The sequence below is a fragment of the Engystomops pustulosus genome, chromosome 6, assembly GCF_040894005.1.
Source record: "Engystomops pustulosus chromosome 6, aEngPut4.maternal, whole genome shotgun sequence".
Lineage (NCBI taxonomy): Eukaryota > Metazoa > Chordata > Amphibia > Anura > Leptodactylidae > Engystomops > Engystomops pustulosus.
In genome coordinates this window covers 38,245,645-38,265,393 of record NC_092416.1, presented here as the reverse complement: position 1 = coordinate 38,265,393, position 19,749 = coordinate 38,245,645, and positions in this window count along the sequence as shown.

Genomic DNA, 19,749 nt, shown 5'->3' with positions numbered 1-19,749 from the left:
GACTGAGTCACAACACTCAAACCGGGAGCTAGAAGCGGGTAAAAAAAAATGTTATCTACTTTTATAATTGCCCCTGCCTGCAGAGAGCTTTATGGGATTTTGGGGAAATCTCTTTAATAATAAAAATAAAAATATGCCTGTGCTTAGCATGACCCCTCTTTCATTTTGTGGCCCACAACCGCGAAGACGCAGATGGGAATAGAATTAGACATTTACTGCAAAATTGTTCCATGGATTAGAGTTTACAATTGACTATCATTTCAGATCTAGATAACCTGGTAGGATCCAGCGATACCAAATGCATAAGATTTATAATAAGACAATTATACCTTAAAATAATGACTTGCACAAAATTGCCCTGTGAAAAGTCGAAATAGCAGATATGTTTTAACATGGATAACATCAGTTAATGTACCCTGGTTCTAATAGAAAAAAAATGATGCTCCTTACTTAATAATGTAGTGATAATGATGGCAAATTGATCAGTGGTATTTAGAAATAGGGATGGCAGCACTGCAAAAAACAAGAGAAAAAGCATTGATTCTGGTGGATTTGCTATTGGTAGGGCCTCATGCATATGACCGTACAACATACTTACTGTCTCATATCCTTCTCATTAGCCTAATGAGGAGGATAGACCAACCCAACCTACTAACAGCGAGTTACAGAACTACTTGGCCACACGTTATAGGGCAGCATGGTGGCTCAGTGATTAGCACTACCACCTTGCAGCACTGGGTTCCTGGGCTCAAGTCCCATCCAGGTCAACATCTGCAAAGAGTTTGTATGTTCTCACCGTGTTTGAGTGGGTTTCCTCCGGGTCCTCTGGTTTTCTCCAAAACTCCAAAACATACTGGTAGGTGATTAGATTGTGAGCCCCATTGGGGACAGGGACTGATGTGGCAAGTTCTGTGCAGCGCTGCGTAATCTGTAGGTGCTATATAAATAATGGAATTATTATTATTTTATTACACATGAAACGGGCTCCATACAAAAGGAATGGAAGGAGGAAATGTATAATCATTAGATCCTTTGTATTGTTCTGTCTTCTCTGCTGTTGGCTATACATCTGTCCTTTTTGACTCCCATTGCATGAAGATTTGGGGCAGTAAACCACCCACAGGTCCCAAGTCTCATTAAATGGGCGCAGTCCTGGCTCTTTCACTGAAGTTATAGTGTGCACCCAATCTTCAATGTGCATGCACGGGGCCTGGCGAGTATGCAACATGGAGCCAAGGTTTACATTCCAGACTTTTTCTTACCGTTCATACAATGGAAACCCCTGTCTCATACAGGCAAGAAACCCCTCACACAGCGGATAAACAGTAGTTAGGGGTGAGCGTGCATAACGAGCATGAGCCAGTATGTCAAAGGGGCTCAGTATGAATTTCAGGAGACCCCTCACACAAGGGATAGGCAGTAGTTAGGGGTGAGCGTACATAACGAGCATGAGCCACTAACTACTGCCTATCCCCTGTGTGAGGGATCTCCTGAAATTCATACTGAGCCCCTTTGACATACTGGCTCATGCTCGTTATGCATGCTCACCCCTATGTCTAAGGGGCTCAGTATTTATCAAAAATTTAAAAAGGCCCAATACGCTAAAACACCCCACGCAGGGGAAATCACATGTAAATAAATATAGTAGATATATAAGACAGACAGACATAGACGGGGGAGCCAGGGACAAAAGGTAAAGGATAAGGGAGCTAAAAGCAATGGAAGCTCAAGTATGATGAGTGCCAGCAGTGTTTAAAGGGATATCTAGGGCACTTCAGGGAGACAGAATCATTACAGAATCAGGCAATCAGAGATAGTTTATCCATGGTTGCTATGTCTAAGTGAATGCCTCCATTCTGTCCTCCTTTACGGCAGACATTTTTTTCATACAGCATCATTTTAGAGTTTTTACTTGAGACATCTTCAGAGTGGGGGATTTCCAATTTGCTGCAATGTGTATCCTCCCAGCCTGGTCCCCTATTTTGATGGAGAACACTTCCAAGCTTAGCTGAGTCTTCATGAGGTTGTCAGGAAGAACAGTTGTCAGCTGAATTAGCACATGGACTAAGCTTTGGGCCGTTCATAGTTAAACAGTCTACCTCCACTGTCAGATGACATAAACCTAGGGTCACCAGTTTGGATCATCAGAATATGCTGATTGTAGAGATATATTTACATATCTGTAATCAATGCACATATAATACTGCAATTATTATATAGGTCAATTAAACTTTCATCGATGTCCATTACATTTTAATAACTGATCAGCAATCCAAGACTTTAAAAAATCATATATCTGGAGGGGCTGAGTGTAATAATCATGAATCTTGTTGATATCTTACTCTATGTAATTCGTTTAAAAGAGGAAGAGGAAAAGGTTAGCCAACGCGGAGATGATGGCTTCTTTTTTTTTGTACATCTAAAATGATGGCTTTTTCAGAATTTTACCTTTTATGACTGAAGCAGTGGGTGATGTTACTTGTTTTCATAAAATGATATTGTTATTCATAAAACAGTTTTCATATTCACAATGTCTTAGGGTGAAAATGAATTGTTAAGGGGATGAGTATCAGGGTTTTGTTAATCTCGATATTAAGACTTATAAAGGTGCTCATTTACTGAGGGTCCGCGGAGCGCATTTTCGTTCGGTTTCCCGACGATTTCCGTTTTGCGTCGCATCGAGCCAGGGATTGTGTCGCACGCAATCGGATTTGACCCATTGGCGCTGGCTTGCATGCAACAGAAATGGGGGAAGGGGCCTTGGACAACCCGACGGATTCAGACAACGTGCAAGATTTAACATTTAGAGTTGTGTTGCAAGACACGCACTTACAAGCACCGGGAAGAAGAAGGTGAACTCCGGCGGACCTCGGCAGGGAAGCGACGGATAGCGCCGGACTTCACCCTCCTCGGACCGTCCGAATCGGGGATCACGGCTGGACCAGGTAAGTAAATTTGCACCATAATGCTGCATTCTGGGAGTATAGTTCATTTGCATTTATCTGAAAGCTTTAAAAAAAAAACTAAATTGAAGGGGTTGTGCCACAAAGGACACTGGGTCTAGTCTGCAAGATTTCTCAGGAGTTTCCTGTAGATGCACATGAGGAAAGTGTTGCATACTAAGTTCAAAGCTTTTACTTTTCTACACAGTCTCGGCCCACCTGAAGATCTCTCCTGAGAATGGATCAAAGTGGTCTAGCAGAAGACAACACAACTTAGAGGCTACCATGGTCTATTTCCGGAGATGGAGAATGGGTCCTTCAGAACCATTTTAACTGAAGGGTCCAAGGAACCCACTTTCAACACTCACATCTGTGAGTTCAGAGACACCAAAGTGAAACTTCTAATCGCTATAACTAATTATGTTCCATGGCTATTAAGTATTTTGGATTTAAATAGTGCATGGAAGCTGCTCATGTTCTGTGCAGCTGCCACCCACATCCAGGGTGAACTGTTCCAAAACCAAATGAAGGTCAAGCAGAAGACAAATCCATTTGGAGGTGACTGAGAATCCAATGTAGGAATGAACATGCAATTAACAAAAATCAAAACAATTAACATCACAAAATAATCTATATATGGTAATGTAATAAGCCATATTTTATTGATAACATAATCAATAATATAAGTAAGACAAAAATACCACTGCATAAGAAGCCTCACACTACCTGAAGGGCAGGACTTGAAAAACCATAGTTTATGGATGAGTCATGGATGGATCCATGCACAGCCTGGTTTTTTAAGTATCCTATAAGCTAAGAGAATTTTTGCAAAAAGATCTGGGAAATGGGGTAATAAATAGGTTAATAAACCTACATCTATAAATTTATTTCTCATACATATACGTGTCGGCATCATCCTCTTATTGTGGAGTGCTGCTGAGGAGGTACTGATTGTGCCTTTCTTGAACACTGTGAGTGTGAACATGGGTTTAAGCGTGCTGGCTGTTGTGATTGATTAGTACAACACCCTACTAATTTTTGCAACTTAACTCTGGTTCATCAATAGTTTACAGTAAATACTCGAGTATAAGCCGACCCCAGTATAAGCCGAGACCCCTAATTTTACCACCAAAAACTGGGAAAACCTATTGACTCGAGTATAAGCCGAGGGTGGGAAATGGATTGGTCACAGACCCCCCCCCAGTATATAACCAGCCCCCTATAGTATACAGCCTGCCCCCAGTAGTATTCAGCCATCCCAGCCTGCCCCCAGTAGTATACAGCCACCCGAGCCTGCCCCCAGTAGTATACAGCCACCCGAGCCTGCCCCCAGTAGTATACAGCCTGCCCCCAGTAGTATACAGCCTGCCCCCAGTAGTATACAGCGCTGCCCAGCCAGCCCCCAGTAGTATACAGCACTGCCCAGCCTGCCCCCAGTAGTATACAGCGCTGCCCATCCTGCCCCAGTAGTATACAGCGCTGCCCAGCCTACCCCAAGTAGTATACAGCCTGCCCCAGTAGTATACAGCCTACCTCCAATAGTATACAGCAATGCCCAGCCTGCCCCCAGTAGTATACAGCACTGCCCAGCCTGCCCCCAGTAGTATACAGCGCTGCCCAGCCTGCCCCCAGTAGTATACAGCACTGCCCAGCCTGCCCCCAGTAGTATACAGCGCTGCCCAGCCTACCCCCAGTAGTATACAGCCTGCCTCCAATAGTATACAGCAATGCCCAGCCTGCCCCCAGTAGTATACAGCACTGCCCAGCCTGCCCCCAGTAGTATACAGCAGAGGTCCCCAACCGCCGGTCCGCGGACCAGGACCGGGCCGTTGGGGTCTATCAGCCGGTCCGCGCAGTTCCCGCCGGCCGCCCGGAACCGACCTCCCGTTTGCACGCCCTCCACCCCCTGCCCGGCATGCACCGATCTTCCGACCACCTGGCACCGAGCTCCTGCCCGTATGCCAGTTGGCCGGCACCATGCTGCGGCAGCCCACTGGACAGCACCGGGTGCCCGGCTCCTCCACTCCCCGCATACCTGTCAGGACCATAGAAAAAGGTAATGTAACTTTATCTGTGCATGTATATAGTTATGTGTTCGTGTATGTATATGTGTGTGTGTGTGTGTATATATAAGTGCATATGCTGTATGAGTGTTTATGTATATTCTGTACATGTTGTGTATGTATGTATGTATGTGTGTGTGTATGTATGTATGTATGTGCAGTGTGTGCATATGCTGTATATACTGTTTGTATATGTGTGTATATATGCTGTATGTATATGTTGTATTTGTGATATTTATCAGAGCTTCTATTTTGTACTACATGGCAATACGCTGTATGCATTTTATATTACATGGCGATACGCTGTATGCATTTTATACTACATGGCGATACGCTGTATGCATTTTATACTACATGGCGGTATTCTGTATGCATTTTATACTACATGGTGATACGCTGTATGCATTATATACTACATGGCGATACGCTGTATGCATTTTATACTACATGGCGATACGCTGTATGCATTTTATGCTACATGGCGATACACTGTATGCATTTTATACTACATGGCGATACGCTGTATGCATTTTATACTACATGGCGATATGCTGTATGCATTTTATACTACATGGCGATACGCTGTATGCATTTTATACTACATGGCGGTATTCTGTATGCATTTTATACTACATGGTGATACGCTGTATGCATTATATACTACATGGCGATACGCTGTATGCATTTTATACTACATGGCGATACGCTGTATGCATTTTATGCTACATGGCGATACACTGTATGCATTTTATACTACATGGCGATACGCTGTATGCATTTTATACTACATGGCGATATGCTGTATGCATTTTATACTACATGGCGATACACTGTATGCATTTTATACTACATGGTGATACGCTGTATGCATTTTATACTACATGGTGATACACTGTATGCATTTTATACTACATGGCGATATGCTGTATGCATTTTATACTACATGGCGATACGCTGTATGCATTTTGCATTGCTTTATTTTTACACCAAACCAATATGATGGATCTGGTCCGGACACTCCCTGATATCTTATATTATAAGCTCCACCCCTCCATAACCCCACCCCATATGAACAAAGCCCCGCCCCCACCCCCACCGGGCCATGGAAAACTGGTCTAGCTTAAAGCCGGTCCCTGGTGCAAAAAAGGTTGGGGACCTCTGGTATACAGCACTGCCCAGCCTGCCCCCAGTAGTATACAGCACTGCCCAGCTTGCCCCCAGTAGTATACAGCACTGCCCAGCCTGCCCCCAGTAGTATACAGCACTGCCCAGCCTGCCCCCAGTAGTATACAGCACTGCCCAGCCTGCCCCCAGTAGTATACAGCACTGCCCAGCTTGCCCCCAGTAGTATACAGCACCGCCATGGAGAGAGCAATGGCGGCGCCCAGCGCGATGTACAGAGGACGGACGCGGAAGCCAGAAGAGGACCCGCGCGGACATCGGGGGAGCAGTGCTGCAGATTGGGGCCACCGGAGGGTGAGTATATAAGTTTATTATTTTTTAAGTATTTTTTAAGTGTTGTATTTTAACTTGTGACTCATGTATAAGCCGAGGGGACGTTTTTCAGCAAATTTTTTGTGCTGAAAAACTTGGCTAATACACGAGTATTGTATTAATTTCAATAAAGTATTTTCTATTTTCATGGCAGCTTGACACATGTTTTTCTTGTTCATTGCTCTCATATATATTTTTACCTTTTTAAACAGCTTCTCACTCTACTCACATTACTGCCTTTCACCGTTTTGTCCAGATCTTAGAGTTATGACCCAGTCATTGTTCCAGCCCAGACTCTGATATTGCATATATGATCTCAAAAGAGTCCTATCCACCTTGAAAAGTTGCTGGCTATAGAAGCTTCTTAGTTAGCTTCATACTATTCTCCTAATTCTTATCCCCATCTCCTGGTATTCTGATGTTCTGACTATTCTATGCTCTTGTGTTTTTTTTATTGTGTTTGTCCTCTTCTGACTTTTGACTTTGCTTATTGTTTGTATTGTCCTGTCCTGTCATTGTGTTTTGGACTTTGGTTCAATGAAGGAACATCTCTTAGTTGTCTACCAACAACCTAGGGTGGGCTGCTCAATAGGTAGGAACAGCTGAGAAGGGGGTTTAGTCCTAGCACCCACTGTCGGTCTCAGACCCTGCATTACAATAATGTCAAATATATTTTCTCTTGTTTCTTTCTTAAAGGGGTTTGCCAATGAAGCAAATTTTCACATTTAAATCCCCTAGTGATGTTTACACAATAAAGATAATTTTTAACCCCATACTTTACAAATATACTCATACTTTTCTATCACTCAGTGATGGTCATTGTGTGAGATTCAACACTAGCTGAGCAAACACTTCATGATTCCTCTGTGCTATTAGATGCTGTATGCTGACAATGTGCTTAAATTATGAGCATACAGAGTTTAGCTTCCAAAGATTCTACTAATATCTGACACATAGAAAAGGAGAGATAAGACAGATCAGAGTCATGAGATGGATGTTAGACACAATGGGGCTCATTTACTAAGCGTCCGAACGCTGCACACTTAGCTCTGCTATCTAAATAAAATACAGTCAGCTCCGCTATGCCTCCCGCACCCCTCGGATAAAGACCTTATCTTGTCTGTAGTTTGTAGAGCAGGTCTCTGCAATCTCCTTGCATACTGGAAGTGCCCATTTTATAGTGGTACCCCTGAGGAAGCCGCGGTCTGCGGCTATACGCGTGGGGAATTGCCTGGGCTCCCTTCGGACCTCCACTACACTTTGGTTACACCATGTCTCTAGTTTTGTATGCAGTTATTTGGGTCACGTGTTCCATCTGGATAGTTAGTGGGACATTCATATTTTATATTGCTTGTTGGTACCGTGAGGACTGCCTCATCTATTACTTGCCCTAGGTGGTGTTTTGGAATTTGTACACACTCGGTCCTGCATTGTGTAGTTCATTTCTGCTGCAACTAGAGCACACGTTGTAACTTCTGTATACATTTTTGTGGTGTGTCCTGGGGGGCCCTGCAGCAGGCTGTTTGTCACTATCACATGACATTACCTGCTATGGTTCTGTCACGAAGGCAGTTGATCTGCCTCTTCGTGTTTTAATTGGTTTTACATTTTCTGTCCATTTGAGTCTCTTGTTTCTGTATTAAGTATTTTCTATTTTCATGGCTACGTGACACATACTTTTTTTGTTCATTGCTCTCATATATATTTTTCATGTGTGTAGCATCAAAAGATTTGGTTCTCCAATAGGGATTAGATTCCATTCTTGCTAACTCATTTTATAGTGGTGGTCTCATCTGCATGCTGCAGTCATCTCTGCCTCCTTGCATTACAAGAGAAACTATTCATGAGAGTCACATGTTAGTCACATGTTTATGGTTGGATCCAGGGAAAACTAAAATGTAAACACCAGAACTGATAGAGAAAAGTGGAAATTATATCTGTAAAATGCTATATTTTTGTTAATAACAGTGAATTAGAAAATATATTATTTTGTTATCCTGAGTATATATAAGAATTTTGTCTTTGTGGGTATACCACTCGATCACGGGTGTAATCTTTTTAAAGGCTGGTGGCAAAGCCGTGGATTGTTGCTCCACAATGACATCATGGGGGTTGATGATCCACCTCAAAATGATGTTACCCACATGCCACATTGCTTTGCTGATGGCTTTTATAGATATCCTTGTAGGGGGTCCGTTTGGGTTTGGGCTTGGTACCCGAACACGAACTGGAAAAGTACACAGAAAGAAATAACAGGCAACTGAGTCCTTCACTCCAGCAAGAATATTCAGTATAAAATGAGCCTAGAGATTAGGTGTGTATGGCAACTAAGGGCAGTTCCTCAATCAATGGTGGTGCACTTCGTGAAAAAAGCCAGTAAGTGTACAAAATAATCCTCTCGTTATGTTTACCAACTTTGTATACAACTGAACAATATAATTGACCTATTGTGGTTGTCAGTTTCCACTTCTTCTGCACCTTGATAATTATTTTATCTGGACGAAGATGTGTTGTTTACTGTACTTCCTTGAAAAACGAATTAAAAAAAAAAAATGATCAGTTGAGGTTACTTCTGACCAATGTGTACTTTTTTCCATAAAGTTTTGTGTGATTTCCAGTGTTGGATATATTCAGCCACAACATGTATCCTATAGTATAATAAGCCATGTAAAAGTATCTCTGTCCTTTTGTCCTTATCTTACAAATTTGGAATACAGGTGGTCCCCTACTTAAGAACACTCGACTTACATACGACCCCTAGTTACAAACAGACCTCTGGATATTGGTCATTTATTGTACTTTAGTCCTAGGTTACAATGATCAGCTGTAACAGTTATCACAGGTGTCTGTAATGAAGCTTTAGTGTTAATATTGATTCTTATGACAACTCAACATTTTTAAAATCCAATTGTCACAGAGACCAAAAAAGTTCTGGCTGGGATTACAATGATAAAATATACAGTTCCGACTTACATACAAACTCAACTTAAGAACAAACCTACAGACCCTATCTTGTATGTAACCCGGGGACTGCCTGTATTGAAATTAATGCCAATAACAATAGGGTTGGTAACTTTGACAGGATACAAAAAAAAATTATGAAAAGGGTGGAGGTTACTTTGACCAATGTGTACTTTTTCCATAAATCTTTGCGTTATTTCTATCGTTGGATATATTCAGCCACAACATGGATCTTATAATATAATAAGCCAAGTAAAGTAGTCTTGTCCTTGAAATTTTGTCCTTGTCTCAAGGAATCTGAAGATGTTCAGCCTTTTTTCACTCTGGCATCTATTTTGACATCATTCATGGCTGATATGGGGGCTCTTTTATGATCGATGACAATTTTTAATGATACTTTTTTTCTTTCTTTTATACCATTCACTTATAATGAGCACTATTTTGCTTCCAAGTTTCTTCACATAGGCCTCATTTCAATGACCACTAGCCTTGATATTGTCCCCGTTTCTAATGACTTTTCTACGTTCCTTAGAACGCTGTGCTATGTTTAGTTGATAATAGCTTCTATTCTCTACTTCTCCAATCTACGTTGGGCAGCCAAGAAGTTGTTAACCTGTCATACGCTCATTATTCCTCTTGCATCTACTAATAGGTGACACTGTTACTTACCTAAATACTTTTTTCCCGAGCTGTGACTACATTTGCAAGCGTTGGGTAAATGAAGTTTCTCTGGTATCTGTATTATTTTGTGTTTTTGTCTCGCCTCTGCTGGCTGGATGTCACGCTTCCTGCTGGGCTGGGTACTTAATTAAAACCCTAATTAAAATTGATCTAATCATTAGCATGCACCTGCTCTGGCAATGCTTCTCAGTGCATTAGATTGTCCTGTGAAGGTAGTAGCTTGGTTCTTAAGAAGTCAACCCCAGATGTCACCTCATCCTGTGACTGACTCGCAAACACCTGTATGGTACCGATTTGCAATTGTCTGTGACCTGTACAAGGAGCTTGTATCCATACGTCAAGCTGTGCTGTACTCCTGCTATCACTAATTTTAATACTTCTTGGTAATCACCTCTTTAGGAAAACATTTCTGCGTCTCCCGCTGACACACTTATAATGCCATCCAAAGCGCTGTAATGTATGCCACTTACTGATCACAGTACTGAGTGTCGTGTACTCCTTCTATGCAGATTGGAAGATTTCTTAATGGAACATTTAATATAAGTTTTCTTCATCTATAAATAAACATTTGCCAAGACAAGGAAACATGCACCATCTATACAGCTATAGATAGGATGGAGATCCAAAATGGGAAAGTTTCAGTATGTTTTTGTCGCTAAAACTGACATCAGTTGATTTTATTGTAGCTCCTTAGGTAAAGGTAACCTGTCACCACATTTTCACTGCTAGTAATAGGTTTTCATGAAACCCTATCACCTAACTGACACCCTTCTTCTAGTTAAAAATTGTTTCCCTTACATCCGCATGAATCAACTTTATCTTATATTATCTGGCATCAGAAGGGATGTGTCCTGCTCAGCCTGCCACTCCCATCTACTCCTCCCCATGCCTCATTTTAGCATGTCATGTGACCAGGGTGATGTCATCTAAGGTCCTGTTACAGTTGCAATGTCTACTACATGTATGTATCTGATCCCATGAAATCACAGCATGCCTCCATAGATTTCTACTCCTCCACATGATCCACAGAATCACCATTCTTAATGGAGGTATGTTGTGATTTTAATGGGAACAGATAAACACATAGAGTAGGCTCTGCAAATGTAACAGGACCTTAGATAACATCACCCTGGTCACATGACATGAAGTGCCCATTTATGTAACAGAGCTCTCTCAAGGTTCCATACGGCAGCATGTCTTAGCAGTGAGACCTGTCAATCAGGAACAAGGAGGAAGGGTAATGCAGTAACCACTGAACATGCCGTGTCTCGTTGGGCTCATTGTCATTGGACTCACATCAGGTAAGTTTTTTTTTAACATTGCAGCCATAGAAAGGAATCATTTAGGGATAAGGGGAATGTTTTTTAATCATAGCATAGGTGGGTTTTTTTCCATGGCATTTTCTCTTTCAGTGTGTTCTTCATATTTATGCTAATATCATAAGAATAATAAAGTAAAAATGCAATTGCTGTATATGCTGTAGGTAAATTAATTTACAAAAGTCATTAAGATTGAGTCACCTAGAAGAGTCCTGGTGGCCAGACCCTAAACACAACCATTTTGGCTTGACTGATGAGGATGTGAAATTTCATCTCTTCTGAATTACATGTATGCCCCATTATCTTCTAGATCTTGTGCACACACAATAAAACTGCATGTGCTTGCATTGGGAATCTCCTTTTGATGGTTCTAGGGACCCGTAGCCACAATTGTCAATTTCCACTGTTCATTTACTCTTGCCACAGATCAATTTCAGTTTGGTAAAATTGATGAACGAATCAAATTGGCCAAAGTGGAAATTGATCCCAATGTTATAAAGCATTGGTTTTGGCACTAATCTGAATTTTTCTGGTGATTTGTAACAAAGTTTAGAGACTGGGAGGTCATGGAAGCTGTAACTACCCTCCTGGAGCCCTTTCTGGTACAGCTTGGCTCTTAAAAAGTCACCACTATCCTGGAGCCCCGACTTGGCCCCGGGGAATCAGGACCTCCCGGTCGTGAAAAAAACAGAGCTTCAATTGCCAGCAAGCATGTGCCAGGCAGCACATTTTCTGGAAGTCAGGAAATGGGGATCTTGGTCTCTGTAGGCCGAGTCAGGGTTCCAAGAGGATGGCTAATTTTAAAGAACCTATCCATCCCAGCAGAAATTCAGCCCCCATAGAATCCCAAAATCTCCCCATTTTTCTCACCAAGTGCTCTGAGCACGGACTTGATGAGCAAAGGGACAAGTGTGATACTGGAAGGTTGGAAGCCCTATCCAACCTCCTGGAGCCCTTTTTGTCATGGCCGTGCATCTTGCCCCAGTCTTAACAGAAATTCTGCCAATTCCAGGAAGCTCTCAAAAAGTACTGCTGCTTTGATTTGACTTCACAGGCCTTGCCTATATTTAGGTAGAACACATGCACAGGGCCAGCGCTATGGGTAGGCAAAGTGGGCAATTGCCCAGGGCCCCCTTAAAGGGGGGAATCTCTTCTTTCAAATGAATCTTGAATTTTGTTTCTAGGTGCCAGGGATCCAAAGATATTCAGGTTTAAAGTAAGAATATCATTTTTTATCACTTCACTAGATTCTTCTTGCTTAGGAAAAAAGAAGTGACGTTCTAGGTGTCACAGAGCCAGAGATACAGCCCTCTGAAGTGTGCTCCCCCCACCCCCTCCATCAGGCTACACAGATAATGGAAATATTCACTCTATATGTTAGTACATTTTGAGAAGGGATAATATCAACTAATATTCATGTTTTTAACCCTTCTTTATGCAGAACTATCTAAGAACACACTTTCTCTCTTATTGCCTTTTAATACAATACAATGAATACAATGATGGATCTGTGTGAAGCTCAGTGAAATTTTCTGCAAAAATTGTTTATTGTCCCCTGTGGATTTAACGTTCCCTTTGCTGCATATGTTGGTGAATATACACATGTGGGGTCTGTATGATCTCCATCATATCTTGCTTGTTTAGGAAAGTATGTTTTCTTTATGTAGGTATTCTGGATTTGTACATATTTTAGAGGAAATTTTGAATTTTAATTGCCAAATGCATCGCCTGGTCGTCTGCTTTCAAAATTATATAGGCTTTACGGGCGCCTTTACTTTTTATTCTGTTTTATTGTTATATTTTGCAGGTTGTGACTGTCTTAAAATTTCTAGTTATTACAGTTTTAGTGATATTATGTGGATTTATTTATGTGAACATATCAATATGAGGCATTTGTGAACTCTACACATGTCCATCTATTAGCATGTGTCAGTAATGTGTGTGTATGTAGAGCATGTGTCAGTAATGTGTGTGTATGTAGAATGTGTCAGTAATGTGTATACATGTAGAGCATGTGTCAGTAATGTGTGTATGTAGATCATGTGTCAGTAATATGTATGTATGTATGTATAGCATTTGTCAGTAATGTGTATGAATGTAGAGCATGTGTCAGTAATGTGTGTGTATGGCATGTGTCAGTAATGTGTGTGTATGTAGAGCATGTGTCAGTAATGTGTGTGTATGTAGAGTGTGTCAGTAATGTGTGTGTATGTAGAGCATGTGTCAGTAATGTGTGTGTATGTAGAGTGTGTCAGTAATGTGTGTGTATGTAGAGCATGTGTCAGTAATGTGTGTGTATGTAGAGTGTGTCAGTAATGTGTGTGTATGTAGAGCATGTGTCAGTAATGTGTGAGTATGTAGAGCATGTGTCAGTAATGTGTGTGTATGTAGAGCATGTGTCAGTAATGTGTGTGTATGTAGAGCATGTGTCAGTAATGTGTGTGTATGTAGAGCATGTGTCAGTAATGTGTATACATGTAGAGCATGTGTCAGTAATGTGTGTGTATGTAGAGCATGTGTCAGTAATGTGTGTGTATGTAGAGCATGTGTCAGTAATGTATATACATGTAGAGCATGTGTCAGTAATGTGTGTATGTAGATCATGTGTCAGTAATATGTATGTATGTATGTATAGCATTTGTCAGTAATATGTATGTATGTATAGCATTTGTCAGTAATGTGTATGAATGTAGAGCATGTGTCAGTAATGTGTGTGTATGTAGAGCATGTGTCAGAAATGTGTGTGTATGTGAAGGAGCGGGTCAGTTGTCATAGGATTAGTAAACAGCAAGCCTGAAGGGACTTACTGTATGGTTGAAGGCTCACACTGCTCAGGGGGGTATAGGGGAGGCTGGAGGGTCTTCTGCACCTGCATATCAGTTCAGGGGGGTCATACAGAGACCTATGTACCCACAAGTCTGTAGACTTTTTTTTATTAGTCCCACTATGGGACATTAACATCAGGTGATTCCTTGTCCATTATAATTCCCTGTAGTACTGATGTATTGCAGGGTGTTATCACTGTCACCCTGTGCAGAAGCTGATACAGAGACTGTAAGATCCATCTATGTGGGTTCTGACTATGGACAGTCCTGGGGTCCTGATCGGACCTCAGAGTTGCCATAGCAACTACTGTTACCCATCAACAGCGGAATGGGGGGCTGATCATGGGGGGACAATCCCCCAGGAGGCATTTGAAGTAAGCAGACCACGGCATCTAACAGGTCAAACTCCTGCAATCAGAGCTCACAGCTACACTGGGGTGTCAGCTGTTAGTAGCAGATGAAACCCGGCTTCCTGATACCGGCTCAGCTCCGGTGACTGATATTTCCTTCTCTGAGCAGCAATAGGTTAATGAAGTGTTTAGTTTTTACCTTCTTTGCTTCTTGAGGAAATAATTTTTAATGTATATCAATTGGCAACCAATCACAGAGCAGCTTTAAGTTCTTTAAGTGTAAGAGAGGATGGTCAGGAATGGAAGCTGTGCTGTGATTGGTTGGTATGGGTAACCAGGACAGTTCTGGCATATGTTATGTTACCCTGGGAGTGCGTGTACATGTGATACCTGTGCAGTACCTAAGGGGCAACCACTGGGGCAGATACATCCATAGGGGCAGTTACTGCACTATGTTCCCTGATGACCCTGTAAGATGTTATGTGCACAGACCTTGTATTCACCGGCCAAAGAAACCACCAAGAAAAATGAATTTAACCAAAAAAGATCCAATAAATAGACAAAAGACAAATAATTGGGAACTAAATAAGCAAATATTTATTTATAATCCCATCCCATGGCAGACCCTGGACTCACGAAGAGTCACCCTTCAGCACTCAGGAGAGGAAAAACCCCCTGTGGAGGAAACCTCTAGGGAACCCATGGCTGAAGGATTGCCCTTCCTCTGGGCTTAGAGGGTTACTGCCAATAAATATCTGTCACCCAGGTATCCGGGATCCCGAGGTCCAGGGGTGCACACGTCCAGGGGTGCACACGTCCAGGGATGCACACGTCCAGGGATGCACACGTCCAGGGGTGCACACGTCCGGGATCCATTCGTCCAGGGTCCATACGTCCAGGGGTCCATAGATCCACGGTTCTTCACGCCTCGACGTCTCATCACCCATTCCCTGCCCCTTCTGATTCAGAGGTCAATTTATCATAAGTGGGAATTGTGACATCAGCGCATCTATGAGGTCACACTCAGGATTCTGAAGGATTAACCCTTGAATGGCTGACAATATGTCTGACTACAGGGGGAATTAAAATGTCCTTGTCTCTTGTACTGGTAGCGACTGCATGAAACGCCCTAATATATACATATTTATAAGTGACGCCACACTCACAGCTTTTAATCTTATTTATTGGAACATATAGTCATTAAATTTTAGTGGGGAAAAATATTGTATATTTTAATATTATATAAGGCTGCAGATTTATCAGGGACCATGTAGAAGTTTTTTTCTTGACACTCTGGGGTTTAATTTTGGGTACATGGTGTGAGCCTTTCTGCGTTTCATGAGGATGAAGGATAGTCCTATGATGAATTGCTGGGCTGACCTCCACCATTGTAGCCAATCCTATGTGACGTCAGGGCTCATGCACATGGACATGACACGTGTGTTAGACGGTGTTTCAGCGGTTATCACACGAGCTGCTGCTGTGTGCAAAGGAGGCCGGCGGACGCATTGATATAACATCATCCCACCTCCGGGCAAGAGGAGGGAGCAGTGAGGTAAAGTTGGACACCAATATTGGGCCTCTGTATACCAGGAAAGAGGAGACTTTCTTCTTTCATAGGAAAAGAGGTTCTATGTGTCACAGAGCCAGAGATACAGTCCCCTGAAGTGTGTCCCTCCCCATCAGGCTACAGGGAGAATTTGCTGCACACAGGAGCTGCTGCACCTCACAGATAATGGAAATATTCACTTTATATGTTACTACATTCTGAGAAGGGATAATATCAACTACTATTCATGATTTTAACCCTTCTCTATGCAGAACTATCTAAGAACACACTTTCTCTCTTATTGACTTTTATTTCGTGATAGTTTTTTTTGCGAAAATTGACTGATACAATGAACATTTGACCCTCTTTGCCTAATGTTGCTTTTATATATTAACACCGCGACCCAGAACATGTCCATAAAGTTATATGTAACACCAAAAACACACACACTCTGGAATAAAGTTTTTATTTCACACCATCCTCCATTATTTACATGTTATGACGTTCTCACTCTCATTCTTATGAAGCGCAGAGGGTTCTGTTGTTGTGCGGATAATACATTGGCGCACATCTAAACGTGACTTTTATTATCTCATTAGCTCGGTTTATGGATATATAGTTATTTATTTGGGTTACCATTGTGTAAGGGAGTATACAATGATAGATCTGTGTGACGCTCGCACAGTTTGGTGTCCCTGTGGATTTAACATTCTCTTTGCTTCATATTTTGGTAAATTTACACATCTGGGGTCTGTATGATCCTACAGTTTTAGGAAAATATATTTGCTTTATATAAGTATTCAGGATTTGTAAATATATTAGAGGAAATTTAGAATTCTGTTTGGAGCACATTTTTTGCCATCCAAGTCAATTTTAAGTATTTTTTATAAAATGTTTCAGTTTGAATCAAAATTGCATAAAGGCGCCTATGTCTATAAACTCTTTCATGCAATTTTGAAAATGGGGCAAGGGTCTGCTTTCAGAAAATATATGGTTTGCTGGGTTTAATTCTTTTTGCTGTAATTTTGATTTTATTTTTAAGCGTCAAAATTGTAAAAATTGCTCTGGCCAATAACGCATCAAAATATCCAGAAATGCCGGGAAGTGAAAGGGTTGAATTCCCGGTTGAAGATGCTTATCATCTATCTGTCTAATTATCTATCTCATATAATCTGACCATTTATATATCTCACTATTTCGCTATCTATTTATTAATCAATCTTCTATTTCTCTTCTACTGTATTTATCTCTCATATCTATCTCCTGTAAATATCATCTACTTTATAGTTCTGCATCTAGAAATCTCTATCATCTTTCATATTTATTTTCTATCATAATAATAATAATTCCTTTATTTATATAGCGCACACAGATTACACAACGCTGCGCCGAACTTGCCAGATCAGTCCCTGTCCCCGATGGGGCTCACAATCTGTTCAACCTACCAGTCATTTTTTGGAGTGTGGGAGGAAACAGGAGGGCCCAGAGGAAACCCGCGCAAACACAGAGAACATACAAATTCTTTGCAGATGTTGACCAGCACTGCAAGGCTGTAGTGCTAACCATTGAGCCACCGTGCTGCCCATCAATTTCCCTATCATCTATCTATCTCCTATAAAATTCTCCCATATTACAGTTTGTTTTACCATTCTAAAGGGAGGCTTTCCCACTTTTACTTTTGCCCAGGGCCCCACTTTGTCTAGAACCGGCCCTGCACATGCACATGAACACATGATCATTCAACAGACGGTTCAGACCTATTCAAGTTATTGGGCTGAGCTGTAATGCCAAGCACATTGACACACACATTGACACCCAGTACTATGCTTAGTTGGAAGTGACGAGATCACTATGCTTACCTTCACCAGGCACAAAAACCCTATCTAGAAAGGGTTTTAGATCCTTGTTGTAACCTTTTAACCTGTAGGAGAAATTTATGAATGGGCATTCAGTCATCCAATTTCATCCAACCCCCTTATGAACCTTTAAACAGTCCTTAGTCCCAAAACACCTGTGGTTATTAATTTACCGTGAGAACCAAGGATTGGGTATACTAAAATCCAAAGCCAGTTCATCCTTTCCTCTAAAAAATTTCCCTTCAGGATCGTTTTAGTACTACCCTCCCCCATCTCCACGGCCATACACATTAGATGTGTTGGGTCTTATATTCATCAAATGTCTAAACTTCGACCACCTTAAAAAGTTTCTCTCTGAATTTTTCCTTCTACAAAATGTGACTATTTACATACCTCTTGAAAAAATTCCATCTCATTTTCGGATCCCTTTCCAGATTGTAGCAACGCTTTGTCTTCGACAGCTCAATTGAAGCTTGTTTTTGATAGGTATTTTTCTTGTATGTTTCCATAGTAATAGTCATGTGATTTAGCTCTCCCATGCTGTCTGCATATTCACCTGTAATTAAAGGATAATTGTAAGCCTATTAATTGGGGATTCTATTTAGGACTGTCGAACAACGGGTTACCTGTAATAGAGGGGAGCGTAGCACATTGTGTTAGAGCGCGCCATGATAAATATTCACAGTGTTCTTCCATTGCATCATCCACATTGTTTATATATTTAGATAGTAAACAAGGAGCAACATGCTCCGCTTCCCAGATAAAGCGTATTACCGATCCCGGCAACTCATTGTGAAAATCATCTGCTCAGTCTGCATTGTCATGATATATATATATGCTAAATGCTGCCACTTGAGAGTTCAACACTTTCTTCTCGCACCATCGGGACCATGGGTTCAAATCTGCAAAAATGGAACATCTGTATTGAGTTGTTATTTCCATATTTTCTTTCTATGTTTCTTACGGGTTCTTGTTTTCCTCTGCACGTCATCCATACTATATACTGACAGGTAAATTGGCCCTTTTGTGTGTATGAGATTGGAAAAATATAACATGAATCCCAATGGAAACAGATATAGAATGTGATGGTGCTGTAAGCTACAGCAGATAAACAGATGCCAAGGTCATCTACAATTCCTCATGGTGTCCAAGCAGATCTGCAGTTGGATGCATTTTTTGAGCCTGAAGAATCTCCATCTGTATAAGTCCTTCCTTAATGTTTCAGGTTCCATGTAAATTAACCCTTAGACTTGGCTATAAAAATATTGTTAGCATTTACTAAAGTCAGCAGTTTAAATGTCAGTCTTCATCCACATTTTGCTGGAGTTAAAATCAACAAATTTATGTAAAGGCCCATGCTTGTCCATGTGCCAGAAATAATCTTTAGTTCTGGGTTTTGGAAAGCAGCGCTGCTGAATTATTTAGGACCGCTACTCATTGTATGACGCTGTGTTTTTTTGGTTCAGCTACTATAGAACCACTTTAAAAAGCTTGTAGGGAGCTTCTCATGTTCTCATTATTGGTGTCCTATTCTAAGACTAGGTCATTAAATAAGGAAAGGGGGTTACCCGTCACCAGTGACCCCACCCCCACAAACCTCACACAGTACTGATGGCCCTACAATTGGATTAGAGGCACCATTCGTCCAAAACAGATTTTTCTAGACCCTCTCCTTTACAAAAGATCCAGTCGTGGAGGTGGAGAGCATT